Here is a 17,459-nt window from a genome sequence, read left to right as displayed (position 1 = left end):
CTGAGATCATCAATCTTCTGATGGTTGCAATTCAGTCGATTCATGGGAGTTTTACAAGGCGCATCAACTAAATTGCTGCTTCTGTTTTTTTTTTGTAATGTGGAAACATAAAAGAAACTCATTCATTAGCCTGCATGGTAAAGCCCTGTTAAGGAAAATTGAGTTGCGTCACACATTTATCAAAAACAAACTCATCACAAGTTTAGAAAATGCATATATTTGCTAGAGTAAAAGTTTTGAAGGAATGAGACAACAAACAGAAGGTCTTAAGGCTGGAAAAAGGTAAAAATCTAGCTCTTCTTAAGGCCAAACCAAAGATCCCAAACTTCGATTCGCCGAAATGTTCAATTGATAAGCTTGAACTTTGCATCATTAGCTAAGCAAGATTGAAAAAGTGCGATGTCTTGTGCAGCCATAAAACGTTCCCGATTTTGAACAATAGAACAAACCCTCTCTGAAACTTGTAATTAAACCGAAAAAGAAGAAAAATTGACACCGCAATCATAAAACTGCATCATTTCGTACTCTCGTGAGGTTCTTTGTTGTATATTTGGACAATTTTTACGACGGAAGCACTTAATGGGCCTGCCGAATGCTGTGCGTGCTTCCATCCGATCCAGTGCAATGGAGAAGTTTTCCTTTGCCGTGCCGCATCCTGGACCCGGGTTTTTATTTCATTTGGTCAATTTAGCCGGACAACTTCATCCATATCGGCGTGCTGCACGACGGATCAGATAGATCTCCGGTTAGCGATAGAGATTCATTCCGAAATGCAACTGTGGTGACAACGAACGCCGAAATGTTTACAATTTACTGGTATACAATATGGAGTTTTTTTTTCAAATTTCTTAGATATCCAGTTGAAATCCTTAAGATAATAATACAGCTTGATTTCGATTTTTTTTTTAAGTTAGCTATCATACTTATATTCAACTAGCTGACCCGGTAAACTTCGTTTTACCTTCGAAAGTATAAATCGTAATAAATGTTTAATTTCATCTACAAGTCCTTAACTGCATCGTGCTCGCGAATAGATTCTTATGGAAATCGTAACAAATAAAGTTGAATTTGTATTAGCACCTTCCATAAAAAGTGAAATCCTTGAAACTATTATACAAACCATCTCTGATCCAAAATACCCTCGGATACCAAATTTCACTCCATTCCGACCGACCATTCATACGTGATGTTGTTACAAAGAAAATGCCTCCATTTTTATATATAAGATGTGAAGAGATAATTTTGTATGGGGACCCCCCTTTCATAAAAAGTGAGATTCTTGAAACTATTATACAAACCATCTCTGATCCAAAATACCCTCGGATACCAAATTTCACTTCATTCCGACCGACCACGGACGTGATGTTGTTACAAAGAAAACGCCTCCATTTTTATATATAAGATGTGAAGAGATAATTTTGTATGGGGACCCCCCTTTCATAAAAAGTGAGATTCTTGAAACTATTATACAAACCATCTCTGATCCAAAACACCCTCGGATACCAAATTTCACTTCATTCCGACCGACCATTCATACGTGATGTTGTTACAAAGAAAACGCCTCCATTTTTTTTATATAAGATTCGCCGATCCCAGCCACAGACCTAGCCACAGAGCTTTAGCTAATAAGGTAACCATATAAACTCATAAACTCATTGAAGCTGATGGAAAAAGGAATGTTTAATGGGTTAGTCATAAGTAGCGGGAATAATTTAAAATACGTTTTGTGAAAAGAATATTTCTAGAGTTAGTTTTGATTAGGTCGTATGAACCAATATAACCAAAATTGAGTTTTTGACTGCAAACGATTGATAAAAACGTATTTAACGTTAGGTAAAATCTCGGTTTAGTTTTGTCAATAAATAACTTTTACAAAATTAGTTAAATTTAGGACGCATAATGACTTTTTCATTTTCTAGTGTAATTTGGTTTTTGCGACTATTTGCATTGCACTGAATTATCGTGCAAAACAAAGGTCGCAAAATAACATTTCGGCAAGTTGGTTTTTGCGACCTAATGCATTTTTTCAAAAAATGCTTCAGCAAGTGTTAAAAAGTTAACAAATTTAAACGTAAATTGTTAGTGACAGTTGTTTAAGCTATCCAGTTATAAAAAACTTCTTCAATTTGTAAAGAGGTAAGTTAAAAATGCAAAACTTTTATGAGTGGGCAAAATTCAAATTCCAATTTCATTAGTTTTTTATCACAAAGGTAGCCAACAACGCAAAACAGGAAGTGATCAGCAACTCAAAGTGGAATGGAAATACCTACTTGATGGACAGTCCTTTGCAATACGGATTCCCGGCTGAGCAAATTGCTACGGACTACAATTGCCGTGCGTTTAGCAGAAAACGGAGATTCCGTAGAGCACATATCACCCGTGGGGACCGGGACATCGGCCAAGGATTGAAACGTAAGTCCTTTTCGTTATGCTCTTTTTAGTTATGCTGTTTTAAGGTAACATTTAGCTATATGCAAAACGACGTTTGCGCCAAAAACAAAAAGCCTAAGGTCGTAAGTGCATGTTTACTCGAAAACCCCTATTTATGCCGGTAGTTAATACTCTAGGCTCTTTTAAATCTATTTTCGCATCGCATACCAAATTTTCAGACAACTCTGAGCAGTATTTTAAAAATAAGAATTAAAAATAAGTTACAAAATTTCAACTGCGATTTTCTCGAAACACGTCAGGTGGCTCATACGACTTAATCAAAACAAACTCTACATTTCTTCAACATTCCATATAAGAGGTTTTTGAGATATGACATAAGAGTTATTGTGAAGAAGACTAAAAAGACTTGTAACATTATAATTAAGTTTGTGTAGCTATTTTGTTTTGAGCGTGTATTCCTACCATGTGAGTGAAAAATATACCAAAGAATGAGTGTATAGAAATAAGAGTGTAGCTGTCAAACGCGCACGTGGAAAAAAAAACCAACACAAACAAAGAGCAACGAACAACAACAATCATCATCGTACCTAAGCAAACAGCACAAGAAAACGGTTAAGCGGTAAGATTCGCCATCGCGCTTTAACTGGTTGATAGAAAGTTCCTGTAATCATTGGTGTACCGAAGCGACAAGCGACCAAGCGACCCGTAGCAGCATCGACCGAGCCAGCACCGACAAGAGACAATCTGTGCGGAAGCAACGGTACAGCAATAAGGATTCATTTTGTTTCTGATCCTAAAACTTGCCTCTCATCATAGGTTGATTCTAGCATTGTGCTTGGAGAGGAAATTGAAGACGAAAGAACAATCGTAAGCTTCGTAAACCAGGTAGTAGGGTGAGCTAAATAAACTAAATATCCCTTCCTGGGATGGAAAATCAACTGTGGAAAATCACCGACAGCGGAAGAGGCAGCGAGTCCGAATTTTCCAGGAGAAAAAGCGCCGCCTGGAGGAGGAGGAGCTCGAGGAGCTGGAGCAGCTGCATCGTTCCCAAGAAACAAGAAAGTTCTATCAGAAACTTAACGCATCCCGCAAAGGCTTCGTGCCGCAAGCCGAAATGTGCCGGGATAAGGACGGAGGCATCCTGACGGACAATCGTGAGGTGATCAAAAGGTGGAAGCAGCACTTCGATGAACACCTGAACGGCGCACATGCAGGAGATCAAGACGGTGGGGGAAGGTACATCGCCGGCGTAGTCAACTACGTAGAGGAGCCACTCTCAACGATGAGTGAAGTTAAGGAAGCCATTCACCAGCTGAATAGAAACAAGTCGGCTGGGAAGGATGGCATCGCAGCTGAACTCATCAAAATGGGCCCGGACAAGTTGGCCGATTGCCTACACCGGTTGATAGTCCGGATCTGGGACATAGAACAGCTACCGGAGGAGTGGAAGGAGGGGGTAATATGTCCCATCTACAAGAAGGGCGACAAATTGGACTGTGAGAACTACCGAGCGATCACTGTCCTCAATGCCGCCTACAAAGTGCTGTCCCGAATCCTACTCCGCCGCCTAACGCCACAAGCAAACAGATTCGTGGGAAGTCATCAGGCCGGCAAATCCTCCAAAAATGCCGGGAACACCAAGTCCATACGCACCATCTATTCATCGACTTCAAAGCCGCATACGACACGATCGACCGTAACGAGCTATGGAAAATCATGGACGAGAACGGCTTTTCCGGGAAGCTGATCAGACTGATCAAGGCGACGATGGATGGAACGCAGTGCTGTGTGCGGATTTCGGGTGAATTGTCGAGTTCATTCGAATCGCGCAGGGGGCTTCGACAAGGTGATGGTCTATCCTGCATGATGTTCAACGTGGCGCTAGAAGGTGTTATTCGACGAGCGGTGGGCGAAATGCAGTCAACTTATCTGCTTTGCCGATGACATTGATATAGTCGGCAGATCATCTGCGGCGGTGGAGGAGATCTACCGCAAACTGAAACGCGAAGCAGGAAGGATTGGGTTGATGATTAATACGTCCAAGACGAAGTACATGCTGGCCTGCGGATCCGAGACCGACCGAACCCGTTTGTCCAGTAATAACAAGGTCACGATCGACGGCGACGAGCTGGAGATAGTCGAAGACTTTGTCTATCTCGGCTCACTGGTGACCGCAGACAATGACACCAGCCGTGAGATCCGGAGGCGAATTATCAGTCAGCGGAAGTCGTACCTACTATGGACTCCACAAGCAACTGCGGTCGAGAAGACTTAGCCCTCGCACGAAGTGTAACCTGTATATGACGCTCATTAGACCGGTTGTTCTCTACGGGCACGAGACATGGATATTGCTCGAGGAGGACCTGCGTACACTCGGAGTATTCGAGCGACGAGTGTTAAGAACCATCTTTGGTGGCGTACAGGAGAACGGAGTGTGGAGGCGAAGGATGAACCACGAGCTCGCGCGACTCTACGGTGAACTCAGTATCCAGAAGGTGGTGAAAGCTGGCCGGATACGCTGGGCGGGACATGTTGCGAGAATGCCGGACGACTGTCCTGCAAAACAGGTGTTCGCTACGAATCCGGTAGGAACAAGACGAGCGGGGGCGCAACGAGCGAGGTGGTTAGACCAAGTGGAGCGTGATCTGGCGAACGTGGGGTGCCCGAGAAATTGGAGAACGGTTGCCATGGACCGAGTGAATTATAGGAATTATGTTCGTCAAGTTATGTCGTGAGACGGTATACTATGTAAATAATAAGATGTCAAAATGTTTTCGGTTTTTGAATATTTCGACGTTTTAAACGTAGTTCTTGGTTTAAAAAAATTGTAGGTATAGAAATAATTTAACCGCTGTCATTTTTTAGCATCCCCATTCGCCAAATGCAAACTGTGTAGGTATAATTAAATTGCATTTATAGAAACATTGACTTCAAAGCACAAAAACACGCACACACGAAATTCGGTGTTTTTTTTTATTATTATTGTTTACTTTTTGCCGTCCCGATCCGGTGGATGCGATATGTAAATCGCTTTCCGAAAAAGTGAAGTACACAATTGAGCCAGGACCGGGGAGATTTTTTTAGGAGCCACCAACGTCGCCACACCGGCATGCAATGAGATGGCAAAGATTCGCCTAAAATTGCAACTGACATGATGGTATGAACGACGCCGGCTACGCCATGCGGAACAATTATTCCCGGCATTTGGGGGTGGCAACTCGGCGCAATGTGGGAGGGGGTAAAGTGCATTTATATGGTTCCCCGGGATTAAGCTGCTCAAAGGTGATTGAACTGAAATAATCTGGCGGTACGTCTGAGTTTTTTTTCTGCGATTGGCTGGACCAGCAAGTAATGGGTACCAGTAACGAAAAAAAAACCCATGATGTGATGGAGTGATGACCATCCAAATAAAACGAATCATTACAAACTGCAATAGGCGTCAGCAGCAATGTGCCGACATTCTACTCATGAAGTTCGTTTTTATTTTGTTCCTTACACAAAAAAAATCAGAAGGAGGAATATAATTAAATTGTGCTGTTGCAGTCAGAATATTTTGACTAAATGCATGAGGCAGACTTTGCAATGATTTTGAAAGTTTTAACGATTTTTACACAAAACACATTCCTACTTCAAATCTGCTAATTGAATTTCATAGAATATAATTGCTTTATTACTTAACCAAAATCATTCGGTTGGTTTCTTCTGTTACAGTTTATTCTACAAAAAAAGGGATTTCAAATTTATTCTGGCCTTTGGGACTGCTGAAACCTACTTTTATTTGTGTTCGTCTTATTTTTTTCATCTTCAGGTAAGACCGGAACAGATATGAAAGTCTTCTTTTGGCTTCCAAATAATATCAACGTACAATAAGACACTGCTTGAACAATTTTGAACTGATCTCGAGAGGAGAATCACAACACAATCATGATTTTCAAACAAGTTCAAACAAGTTCAGGGGGCGGAGTTACTCATAAAGTTAGCATTAAATTCGATAAAACCTTTAAAATTTTCGAGATATTTTTATGAAAAAGGGAAACACAAAAATTAAACAAATTACAACAAAACGAATAAATTGGCTTGACTCAATCTAATTTCAAACGAATTACATGGAATTTGGAACCCCAACAAGTTTCAATTATTCATTCAACAACCTCTTCTTCTTTTGAATGAAATTGGATCTCATACAATATACAATGGGCTCCCATACATTATCAATGTTAAATACGTCAGAAAACAACTTTCAAGTATTTTTATCAAATTTATTGCCCAAACAAAATTTGAATCTAAAGAGACTCAAAAATGGATGGGGAATAATTAGAACCTAGGCAAATAAGACACAATTGAAATTTATGAACTGATCTTCATGAAATTGCTGGAGTCAGTTTTAACATATCGAATCGATTTTTTCATAACGAATTACTCTTTCTTTTTTCTAAAAGAAAGGATCGCGCACAAACTCAATGTTATATTATTGGAACAAATTTCGACTGATATTGATCAATTTCATTCAAAGAGCGCCGATGAGGCTGGTGCGAGTCTGGTTTTAGTATGGCATGCGTAATTGGATCGATTCCCGGTATCGGCAAGATAACTTTTGGGTTCGAATCCCAAGTGGCCGACAGGTAACGGGTGTTAAATAAAAAAAAAAGAATGTTTTCAATACCTTTCAGTAACTCAAATAAAGAGCGTAAAATTTTCTTTCTCCAAGAAAATTCCTCTTTGGGCTTCCTAGAAACAGTAGGCGTGTTTGGTTTTGCTAGTTTGAATTTAGTCAAAGCAAAGATGGCGTCGAAACAGTACGTGTTCCGCGAACGCATTGTACGGTTCTACGAAACGCATTTCCAGCAAGGAAAAAAGTTCACGGTGGCACATTTTAAGGAAGAAAATGTACCTGTCAGTACGGTATATCGTATCCTGGGTTCCCTGAACGTAGAGCGGAAGGTCGGAAGAGGTCGCCGGTGACGATAATGACGGAGCAGATGAAGACATCGTTAAAGAAGCTGTTTGACAACAAGGACGCAACCAGCCTGCGTGACGCCGGTCGGAAATATGGCTGCTCCCACGTATTGATCCATCGTACCCTCAAGATGGAAGGAATCTTCTGCAGGAAGAAGACGAGGTCGCCGGAGTACACGGAGGAACAGATTGAGACGGTTAAATCACAGTGTCGGTGGATGACCAAAAAATACCGCGGGACGTCATTCGTTCTGGATGACGAAAGCTATTTTCCGCTGTCATAACCCAAGATCATAGCCCAACAAACTTGCCCCAGTGCCACCCAATAGAGGATTTCTTTGGCTCACTCAGTGCCCTAGTGTATAAAAAGAATTGGAGGGCCAAGGACACGAAGCAACTGACTACAAGAATCCGGAATTGTATCCGGAAAATGGACGTAAGTGCCGTACAACGTTCTTGTGAGAGCATCGCGACAAAGTTGCGTCGAACATCAGACCACGGCCCTTACTCAAATATTCACTGACATTTTTTTTGAAGAAAATACATTATGTTATCAATAAAAAATACTGAAATCGATGAAAAAAAAGGAACAATTTTTTTTATATGTGGTTTCTCATTTTTTATTTAACACCCGTTAGGATGTGTTTCTCCCTATAACTGACTAAATAATAAGAATGTTCAATCAGTTGCCAGCTGGCCAGGTATATACACGGATGCCGGAATACCTGTAAGTAAACTAGCCCACCTGATTGACTCGTTCTTCCAAAAATATACCTACATCAACACAACACAATCACTCCATAACAGTTCATACAAAACCATGGGGTCCGGGTATGGTGTATGCGCTGCATTGGAGATTTATCGAACTAAAAAATCTAAAGAATGCACATGAACACACACTTAGGCAAAAACTGCGGTGAATCCATGGTGGATAACCATTATACGTACATACATACATGAGGAATGTATCTTTAATAATTTGGTATCTCTTCTTCATAACAGTTGAGAAATAGAAAGGGATATATTTTTTTATGCGTAACTAAAACGCTTATCGAGTAAATGGAACCACGTTTGGCATGGACAGATATTCGGGTACGTAAAATGTTTTTATGATTATTTAACACCCTATCCCTTTCATTTCAATGAAAAGATAGTAAAGGAGGAGGAGGTCTCCAATTAAAAAAAATGGTACAATTCGAGAGCCAATCAAGCAAATGGAACCAAATTTGGTATGGGAGAGGTCCCGGCGCAAATATATCGATATCAAGGGGAAAGTGGGTGACATTTTTCCAGGCCGAAATCTACGCTAGCTATTCTCGAATGCACAAACCTGTGTTTAAAAAGAAGATACAAACATGCAAATATTGCATTTTTTTTTTTCAGACAGCCAAGCTGCACTTAAATCATTATAATCTATGGAAATGTATTGAGGCACTTGAAAATCTTGCACAGAACATTTCAGTTACTGTATATTGAGTGCCAGGGCACTGCGGAATTGAAGGCAACGAAAAAGCTAATATGCTAGCTAGACAAGGCTTTTCAATTCCGTTCTTGGGTCCTGAACCTTTTTGCAGCGTGTCTCGTTGCTTTTAAAAAATGGAAAAAAAGAAATTTAGAAAAAAGCATGATTGAAAGAAAAGGAAAAAAACATAGAGGGAGCAAAACAATCGAAGCGAAAATATTTACAAATCGAAAAAGATTCTAACATTATTAGAAAAAAAAGGTTTAAAAACTTTTAAAGGATTGGTTACAGGACACTGTGAATGTCCATATCATCTAAAACTTATGGGAAGAAGTCAATCTGATATTTGTCGTTTTTGTCAGGCTGAGAAGGAAACATCGGAGCACCTCCTATTTGAATGCCCTTGTCTTATATCTACTCGGTAAAGGAATATAAGATCCTTCTGATGTATTTTCTTTAGGTTACCATAAGGTTGTTAACTTCATTCGTGTTGTTCTTCCAAGTTGGGAAAATGCTGATCAACAAGAAAGTGACACTACTGTAATCAGAGTGATCTATCTAGATAAGCTACAATAAATAGAGGACAAACCACAAAAGATCTAACAACTGGTCGCAGCGACCAGGTGGTAGGGACCCGACAAAAAATGGGAGAGTATTTGAATGCAAGAAATGTTTCTTAGACTATTTGAGATCCCTCCCTCCTTACATTGGGTGGATAGAAAAGGGAGAGGGGCTTACAAATTGATTTGCATAGCTCGAATACTTATCAAGTAAACAGAACCAAATTTGACATGGAAAGATATTTGGGTACGTAAAATTTTCCTAAAACGACTAAGCAACCTTTCTACTTTTAATGGGAAAAATAAAAGTGCCAAGGGGTGCTTCCATACAATTGTTTGCAAAACAAATCCAGAAAATGGAACCGATCTTGATAGGTAAAGCCTAGTCCACACTAGGAGGCGGCTCGTCTCGAGACGGTCTCAGCGTCTCCCATTTTCTTCGGGAGACACTGAGACCGTCTCAGGTTTCCAACAACAACAACAGACAACAAAGTTCGTCTCATTACAAAAATCGCAGTTCATGTTGCCTAGTGTGGACTAGGCTTAAGGATATTGGGGCACCAAAAATGTTTTTATGGTTTTCATCACCCGAGATCATCATCACCCTAGAGAATCAACACTTCCAAGCGACAATTCATTAGCAGCAGGATTAAATAAAAATACAAGGCAATATCCTTGCCTTGCTAAGGTAATTAGCATTCCAATCAATGTATTGTTGCTTTCGGAGCTACTTGGTCTGAAATTTTAGATCCAACATCGCATATCATGTCGGCCACCGAGCGAAAACTGCGTAGCCTAAAAGCCCGTCGGCGCAGTTTATCAGCATCTTTCATCAACATCAGCAAATTCGTCGATAGTTTTCAAGAAACCCGAGACACCGCAGAAGCACCAGTCCGACTAGAAGCTCTCATCGAAATCTGGTCGGAATACGCGAAGGTCCAATCTGAATTGGAAACCCTGGACGAAACACCTGAAGCACTAGATAAGTACCTCGAGCAAAAAACCACGTTTGAATCCGCCTTTTATAGAGTCAAAGGATTCCTGCTACAAAAATGCCCCCCCACAACCTACAGTACAAGCACCATCTCATTTCACACAGCCCCACCAAACGCATGTTAAGTTGCCCGATGTCAAATTGCCCATCTTTTCTGGAAATTTCGAGAACTGGCTCAATTTCCATGACCTGTTTGTTTCACTGGTTCACTCGTCACAAGAACTATCGAGCATCCAGAAATTTTATTATTTGCGATCATCGCTTACTGGAGAGGCTCTTCAACTTATACAAACCATCCCGATATCTGTCACAAACTACCCCGTTGCTTGGAATTTGCTGAACCAACATTTCCAAAATTTCCGCATTCTTAAAAGGAACTACGTCCAAACACTTTTCGAATTTCCAATTCTACGACGAGAATCGCATATAGAACTACATTCGCTGGTCGAAAAATTTGAAGCAAACGTACGAATTTTAAAGCAACTGGGAGAATCTACTGAACACTGGGACTTGCTTTTAATTCACCTTCTCTCCAGTCGCTTGGATCACACCACCCGCAGAGATTGGGAAGAATATTCTTCCGCCGGTGAGAACATATCTTTCCGAAACCTCACTGATTTCATCCAACGCCGAGTAACTGTCCTCGAACAGTTATCTTCCAAACCACACACTGAAACCCATCCCCAACCACAAAATCGCCAATTAAATCCACGTTCAGGAAGCTACAGTGCATTCCAAAGACCCAGAAAAGCATATTGCTTCGCTTGCCCTCATGATCACTACTTATTCCAATGCCCCACTTTCTCTAATTTACCCGTTCAACAAAAAACCGCACTCGTAAAACAAAACAAACTCTGCCTAAATTGTTTCCGAAGAGGCCACTACTCGATAAAATGTCCGTCGGAGAACTGCTGCAAGAATTGCCGATCCAGACACCACACGCTTCTTTGCCCCAATACACATACCCATACCAATTCAAATCCCGCTAAAACAATCGCCAACACACTACCGGCCAACGTCGAACAGCAACCGTCATCAGCCCCAGCTCCAGCTCCGAGAATCAACATAGCTTACTCCGGGATCACCAGCACGAGCACCAGTTGCCATAAACCAACCTTCGATCGATCCCGAGTAATCTTAGTCACGGCCGTGGTAGTGGTTGTCGATGACGAAGGGAACCAACATTTAGCTCGTGCCTTACTGGATTCTGGCAGCGAATGTTGTTTTGCCACTAATCGCCTGTAAAATCTTATGCAGACCCGACGTACAAAAGTTGATTTACCGATAGTTGGAATTGGAAACTCATCGACCAGAGCCAAGTTTCGATTCCAAGCCGTGATCAAATCACGCAATTCTAGCTACACTACTTCGATTCCCATGTTAATTTTGCCAAAAGCCTCGATAGAATTACCAGCCTCAAACATTGATATTTCCGAGTGGCCTATTCCAGAAAATTTAACGTTTGCTGACCCAGAGTTTTACCAAAGAAAGCCCATTGATCTAGTTCTTGGTGCTGAGATATTTTTCGAGTTGTTTTCAACACCCGGTCAAATTTGTTTGGGTGAATCGATACCGTTATTTGTTAATACCGTTTTCGGTTGGGTGGTATCAGGAAAAACTAAACCCGTTATTGATACACCACAATCAATTCCCATTGTATGTCAATTTGCCCGAATCAAAAAGGAGAATCGAGAATGTGAAGAAGATCCCCACCAAACGGTCTATCGTAGTTTGAAAGATGACGTCATGAATCAGCTGGGCGACGATCTGAAACCTAGAGGTCCGTTGCATGTATTGGGAAATCAACTGGTTGTTGAAGAAGTTGCTAGGGGCGACCAACATCAACAATTATTTACGGAGTATATTCGGCTCAGTCACATGGCACTAGTGACCGACTGCGAGCATACATCCAAACCAGATTCTCATGTCCCCCACTACTCTGAAATGCACAATAGAAGCAAGGAATATTGAAAGAAGGTAGTGCCGAGAGCCATATTGGATTTTTTTCGTGACGTCACTGTTGCCAAGCTGTCGAAGGTTTATACTGATAGAACCCAAAATTTCAAAGTTTAACACATTAAAGAACTAAATTAAAATCCAATTTGATTCGGATTATGTTGTAAGGTTACTAGTTGATTGTGGTATGAGGTTTTTTTGTGTTTAATAGACTGCAGTGTGTATTATTCTTGAATTTGTTATTGAATGCACAGTCATGCTCTATGTGAAACGAGCAAAAATAATAATTTTCCCCTTTCAAAAGGTCTGATTGGTAGTTTATGGCAGTGCACCTCATCGTCATTATTTGAATCTAACATGGTGTACCATATGAATTTCTAATTTAGAACCCCAATAAAACCATTGCAACTTTGGTTTACTAAATTCAAATAAAAGATTGTGGTTGAATTCGAAAAATACTATTTTTGGTTATTTTATTTTATCAACGATTCAAGCCTAACTGATTTCAACATTTATAAGCAAAATTTTGAACTAATTATTAAGTTTTGTCACTTTGAGTTAGGATACCTCAGAAACTTCAATCGTCTGAATTAAAGCAAAACAACTTCTACATTCAACTTTTTTAGTACCAGTCTTGAAGAACAATAATATTTCTAGAATTGTGTGCCTCAAAAGTTGAAAAAATCTTCAAATTTTTGTAATTGCTGATGAAAAAGGAAAAATGTCCATATAAATTCACAGATTATTGGCAACAGTGACGTCACAGGCGGTACTAATACTAAAGCAAGGCTGCCTCGGCACTACCTCCTTTAAATATTCCTTGCAATAGAAGTACGAAAATCAACGTCTTTGTTTTATACGGTCCCCCTTATGCAACCTTGAACACTTCAAGGCAGCACTTGAGAACGATCAACAAGCGATCTCGCTCTCATCGATTTGTTTTGGTTGCTGATATACACAATATGTATTGGCAAATCCATCCAACTGATCATCCATTACAGCTCTCGTCTCCCGGTCAACTAACACAGGAAGATGATCGCACGACGCATGATGAAGCTTCGGCTCGTGTTTTCACCACTCGAGTTCGTCAACAGCGGAAAGATGTAAACATGGACATCATCCCCAGGGCGAAGACGGTGGCAGGGAAGGAGGTATGAAATTCCGAAATTGTATTGGGACGCATTCCGGCTGAGCGAAAGGCGCTTCAGCTGTCGAGAAATTCAGATCGGAACGGATCATTTCAAGCACTTGGGCTTTATGTGGAGCAGGGCTCGAATGGAGCAGCATTCGAATCTTATACAAATTCGAGTATTTTAGCGGATGGAGTTTTTCACGATTGTTTCTTGGCAGATATGGGTCCAATTTCCTCATGGTGGCAGGGGCCAACACTGGTATTGTACACAGCATACGTTCCGAGGTTCAGCACCAATTCACGACTGCGAAAGGGCGAGATAAATCCCCAGGGGATCACCGCCAACGAGTACCACCCGGTACACCCTCTTGTTTGCATCACACAACAGCAGCCTTTGGTCAACAACAAGCAGCGAAGCCAGCTCGATGACGTCACCAAAGTAGAAGAACCACACGAACCCAAACAGCTGATCGATCAGCTGATGATCGGGGAAGCAGCAACCAGAGCCAGACATTCTCCGAGTAGTCTCATCCGTTCTCTCTATTTTGTTACACTGTTGGACACCGGCTCGGATCGCACCACCACCATACCGAAGAGATTCTCCGGGCAAGGCATTTGTAGCTGTATTCGTTTGGGTTCCGAAAATTTTGTTTACTTTGCACTTGGAGTAGACTTCAAACAGGCAAACTCTGGCGACTTTCCAATTAAAGTGTGCGTCATCGATCTATACGATAGCAGCGATAGTAATTGGGTTGTTCCGGCAAATGAGATACGAGAGAATTCCCGAAGCAACGACTTCAATAGTCGGCTATGAAATGCTCCGAAAATCCGAAGATGCGTTTGGTTGGGTTTTAAAATTTCGAACCTTCAAGAGGGTACGTGGTTTATAAGAAGCAGCGATCAGCTCGGCTCAGAACTAGCTCGAGCCAGTCTCGAATAAACGTTTGAGCTTGATGTAGCTGATATGAGAAGGGCTAAATTTTTTTTATGAGAATGAGATGTGGATTATGAGGTAGCATTGGGAGATTGGGAGCAGTAAATAGTACACACATGATACAAATCGATCACCTATGTAATGGGCAAACATTTTGGGCAATCATAAGTTATCGACCGGAGAAGACGGGATGGCTTAGGTTTCGGCTGCAAAGCTTTGCAGTCGATCGCATCAACCGATTGAAAGATGAATGAAAGTGGATGTTCATCAATCAATACCAGCAACAAAATTTTGAACGGAAATGGGCATGAATGATCTAGGATAGCAGATATGAATTGAAGTACAAGGCCCCCTGATATTTTGGGTCCCAGGTGAGGACCATTCCAATATTTTACCTGTTACTGTCCGGGTCTACCGGGTCTTATATTTTCCCCAGAATCGAAACCCATGGTTTTTCGGCATCAGCGACGCAAGGTCAGGCACAATACGAGTTACCGTTCCGACGGTGACACTTCTTCTTCCATACAAGCGAGCGATTACAACAGTATCCAGAAATGACCATTTCTGGAGGTGGCAGGATGTTCAGGCATGGTAATCGAGCAGCGAGGTAGTCAGCAGGATTTCGACACGTCGTAGTAGGACGCGGCGCGCGTGGCGCGCGAAATATTTCATCACTATAGAAGTCTCGTTATGAAAGCCGCGAATTGTTTTAGCGGATGAAAAGGACGTTCTATTCAACAGCAGAAAAGAAGATCGGCTTGAGTTTTCCGAAACGCCATTCCAGCGATCACTTTACTTCAGTTTGTTCAGCCACGACGACAAGACGGCCAGGCCGCTAATTTCTAAATTGTTATACAGTCGCAATAATTGTTAAGTGTTAGAAATAAATTGAATATAAGTTATTAAAGTTCGTTTAAAGTTCATAATAAATGTTTAGTGAATTGTGCAAATAAATTGTTTGAACTGCAAGTGCGAGTTGTCATCATTTGACCGTAAAAAGTGAGCTAAATAACTTACCCGAAAATTTGGAGTTGGTGTTCACATCATTTAATGTCTGGGAATCACCCACTGCTACCCTGAGCCCTCGACACAGTTCAATAACTTATCAACAAAGTAAAAGCAAATTTGCCATGGGGACCCCTCTCTTCTTCCAGGAGATGGACAGGAAAGGGGTGCCCATACGAGGTTTCACATGAGAGCATAAAAAAGATAGTATTGTTGAGAATTGAATACAAATCCCCTTGTTGGCACTAGATTCTAAGTATTATTGTGACATCGTGAGAATAAAGATAATGATGTATTAAGAAAAAATCCATACATTTATTCATCAAGCGAAGCTTCAATTCACCTCCACTCATAGGTACATTTTATTTACCTTATCGCTTAACCTATCTGTTTAAATATCACCATTATCCGTGTTTATTTAGTTGCGTGAAACATATTTCACTTCAAAACAGCGACATTTTCTAATATCGCTGAAAATATTCAAACATTTCGACGCCACTTTGCACAACACAACATTCCAGATACTGAAATTAAACCAACATTAGGAACAGACACAGGGCCAAAATATTGATCCAGTCCAAATCGGTGTCAACCGCCGACCGGAGCCAAAACGGAATTAAAAAAAAAAGTATCCCAAAACGAAACCCCCGGGAAAATCCCCAAACAAACCGAATGCCAATCGCGCACAAGGATGTTCGGGACAAAATATCCTTGAACTTACGCGATACGGGAGCCAAAGGAAAACGAATACCTATCAACACAACAAAACCCGTCACCTATACCAGGACAACTTCAGGAACAGGAAGAAATCGGCACTACGGATACAGCGCCATGACCGTAGCCCGAGCTTTGTTTTGATTCAGAAAACATGCACGTGTCTTCCCGAACCCCAATTACACGGGATTAGATTCCATTCGGTGAATTCCAAACTTATTCGAAATATTTTTTACGATATTGATAGTAGCGCACGCGAGGGGGGCAATTTGATTAATCTAATCATTGCAAGTTTTCTTGCATAATTCTGCCGATATCTTGCCCAATCGTTAGCCCAGAAGGAAAATAAAAACATCTTGCCATCTCTTTCCCGCTTCCCATAAGTAGCATGTTTGTTTTCGTAAATGACAAGATGGAATCAGCAGCCTCTCTCGTACACATGCTCACATGAAAGCCCTTTCACTCTTTTTTCACGTTTCCTCAGGAGCATGAAAAAAAGTCTATTGGAATAGAAGGATCACTTTTTTCACTTTTCAAATGTCGTTTTAGACCTCCCCACAACGATCATTTCCGACCAATTTTACTTCCCCAACATTGCCTACCTGGAACGCTGCAATCGTAGATCCTTTATTGACAAATAAAGTACAGGAATTTTATCCAAATTGTGAAACCGTCAGCACGAACGAAAACACTTGCACCGCGAGACACTTTACGAATATTTTCCTCTGCTTGTCGTCGCAGCAGGGTCTGAACCATCTCGCTCACACTTCTATTTACCTGCGAGAGTGCTCGCTTGCTCACGCCTTCACCAGCTATAGCGTGAAGGTAATGTGTCAGTTTTATTTATATTTTTAGAAAGTGACAGCGCACCCGTTGGCTGAGTGCTGTGAGGATGGCTGCGTTCGCATGTGGGTCTGGCTGTAGAGTTAGGCCGATGACATAGTGAGTGCGATGCGATGCGAATTGGCGGAAAATTTACGGACGCAGCCTACGCGAACTCGAGCGGCGGAACAAATTGACATCTGCTTCGCCGCGTTGACTACAGGTTTAAGCGATTCACATACATTTTCATCAAATGTGGTTCACCGCATTGAATCGCATTCACCGAATCGCATCGCATCGTATTCACTATGTCATCGGCCTTAGGCCGATGTTAGGATGTTATAATTTTTTCTAGGAGTTTTCATTGTGAGTCCAAGCAACTGATTTCGATCTGGCAGCTGCGTTCCTTTTCCAGTCGACATATTTTGAACTGTATAATCATGATTATAGTAATTTAGGATGAAGGGAAATGATAAATAACCATTTTTGCAGCTAGTACTTTATATATTTTTCAGCTAATCTACTCTTGTTTT

General features: G+C 41.2%; 1 protein-coding gene across 1 annotated transcript in view; it reads right to left on the bottom strand.

Annotated features, from left to right (window-relative positions):
- Window positions 1-16,830, bottom strand: part of LOC129740709 (steroid hormone receptor ERR2) — a 109,869-nt gene extending 93,039 nt beyond the window's left edge. Inside the window, exon 1 of the mRNA XM_055732473.1 lies at window positions 16,707-16,830. The gene's annotated coding sequence lies outside the window, so the exon portion shown is untranslated. The remainder of the gene's footprint in view (window positions 1-16,706) is intronic.
- Between the last annotated feature and the right edge of the window lie 629 nt (window positions 16,831-17,459).

Source organism: Uranotaenia lowii, chromosome 1 (assembly GCF_029784155.1).
Source record: "Uranotaenia lowii strain MFRU-FL chromosome 1, ASM2978415v1, whole genome shotgun sequence".
NCBI classification, from domain to species: domain Eukaryota; kingdom Metazoa; phylum Arthropoda; class Insecta; order Diptera; family Culicidae; genus Uranotaenia; species Uranotaenia lowii.
The sequence above is the reverse complement of the archived record's forward strand: the minus strand, read 5'-3'. Positions and strand labels throughout refer to the sequence as shown.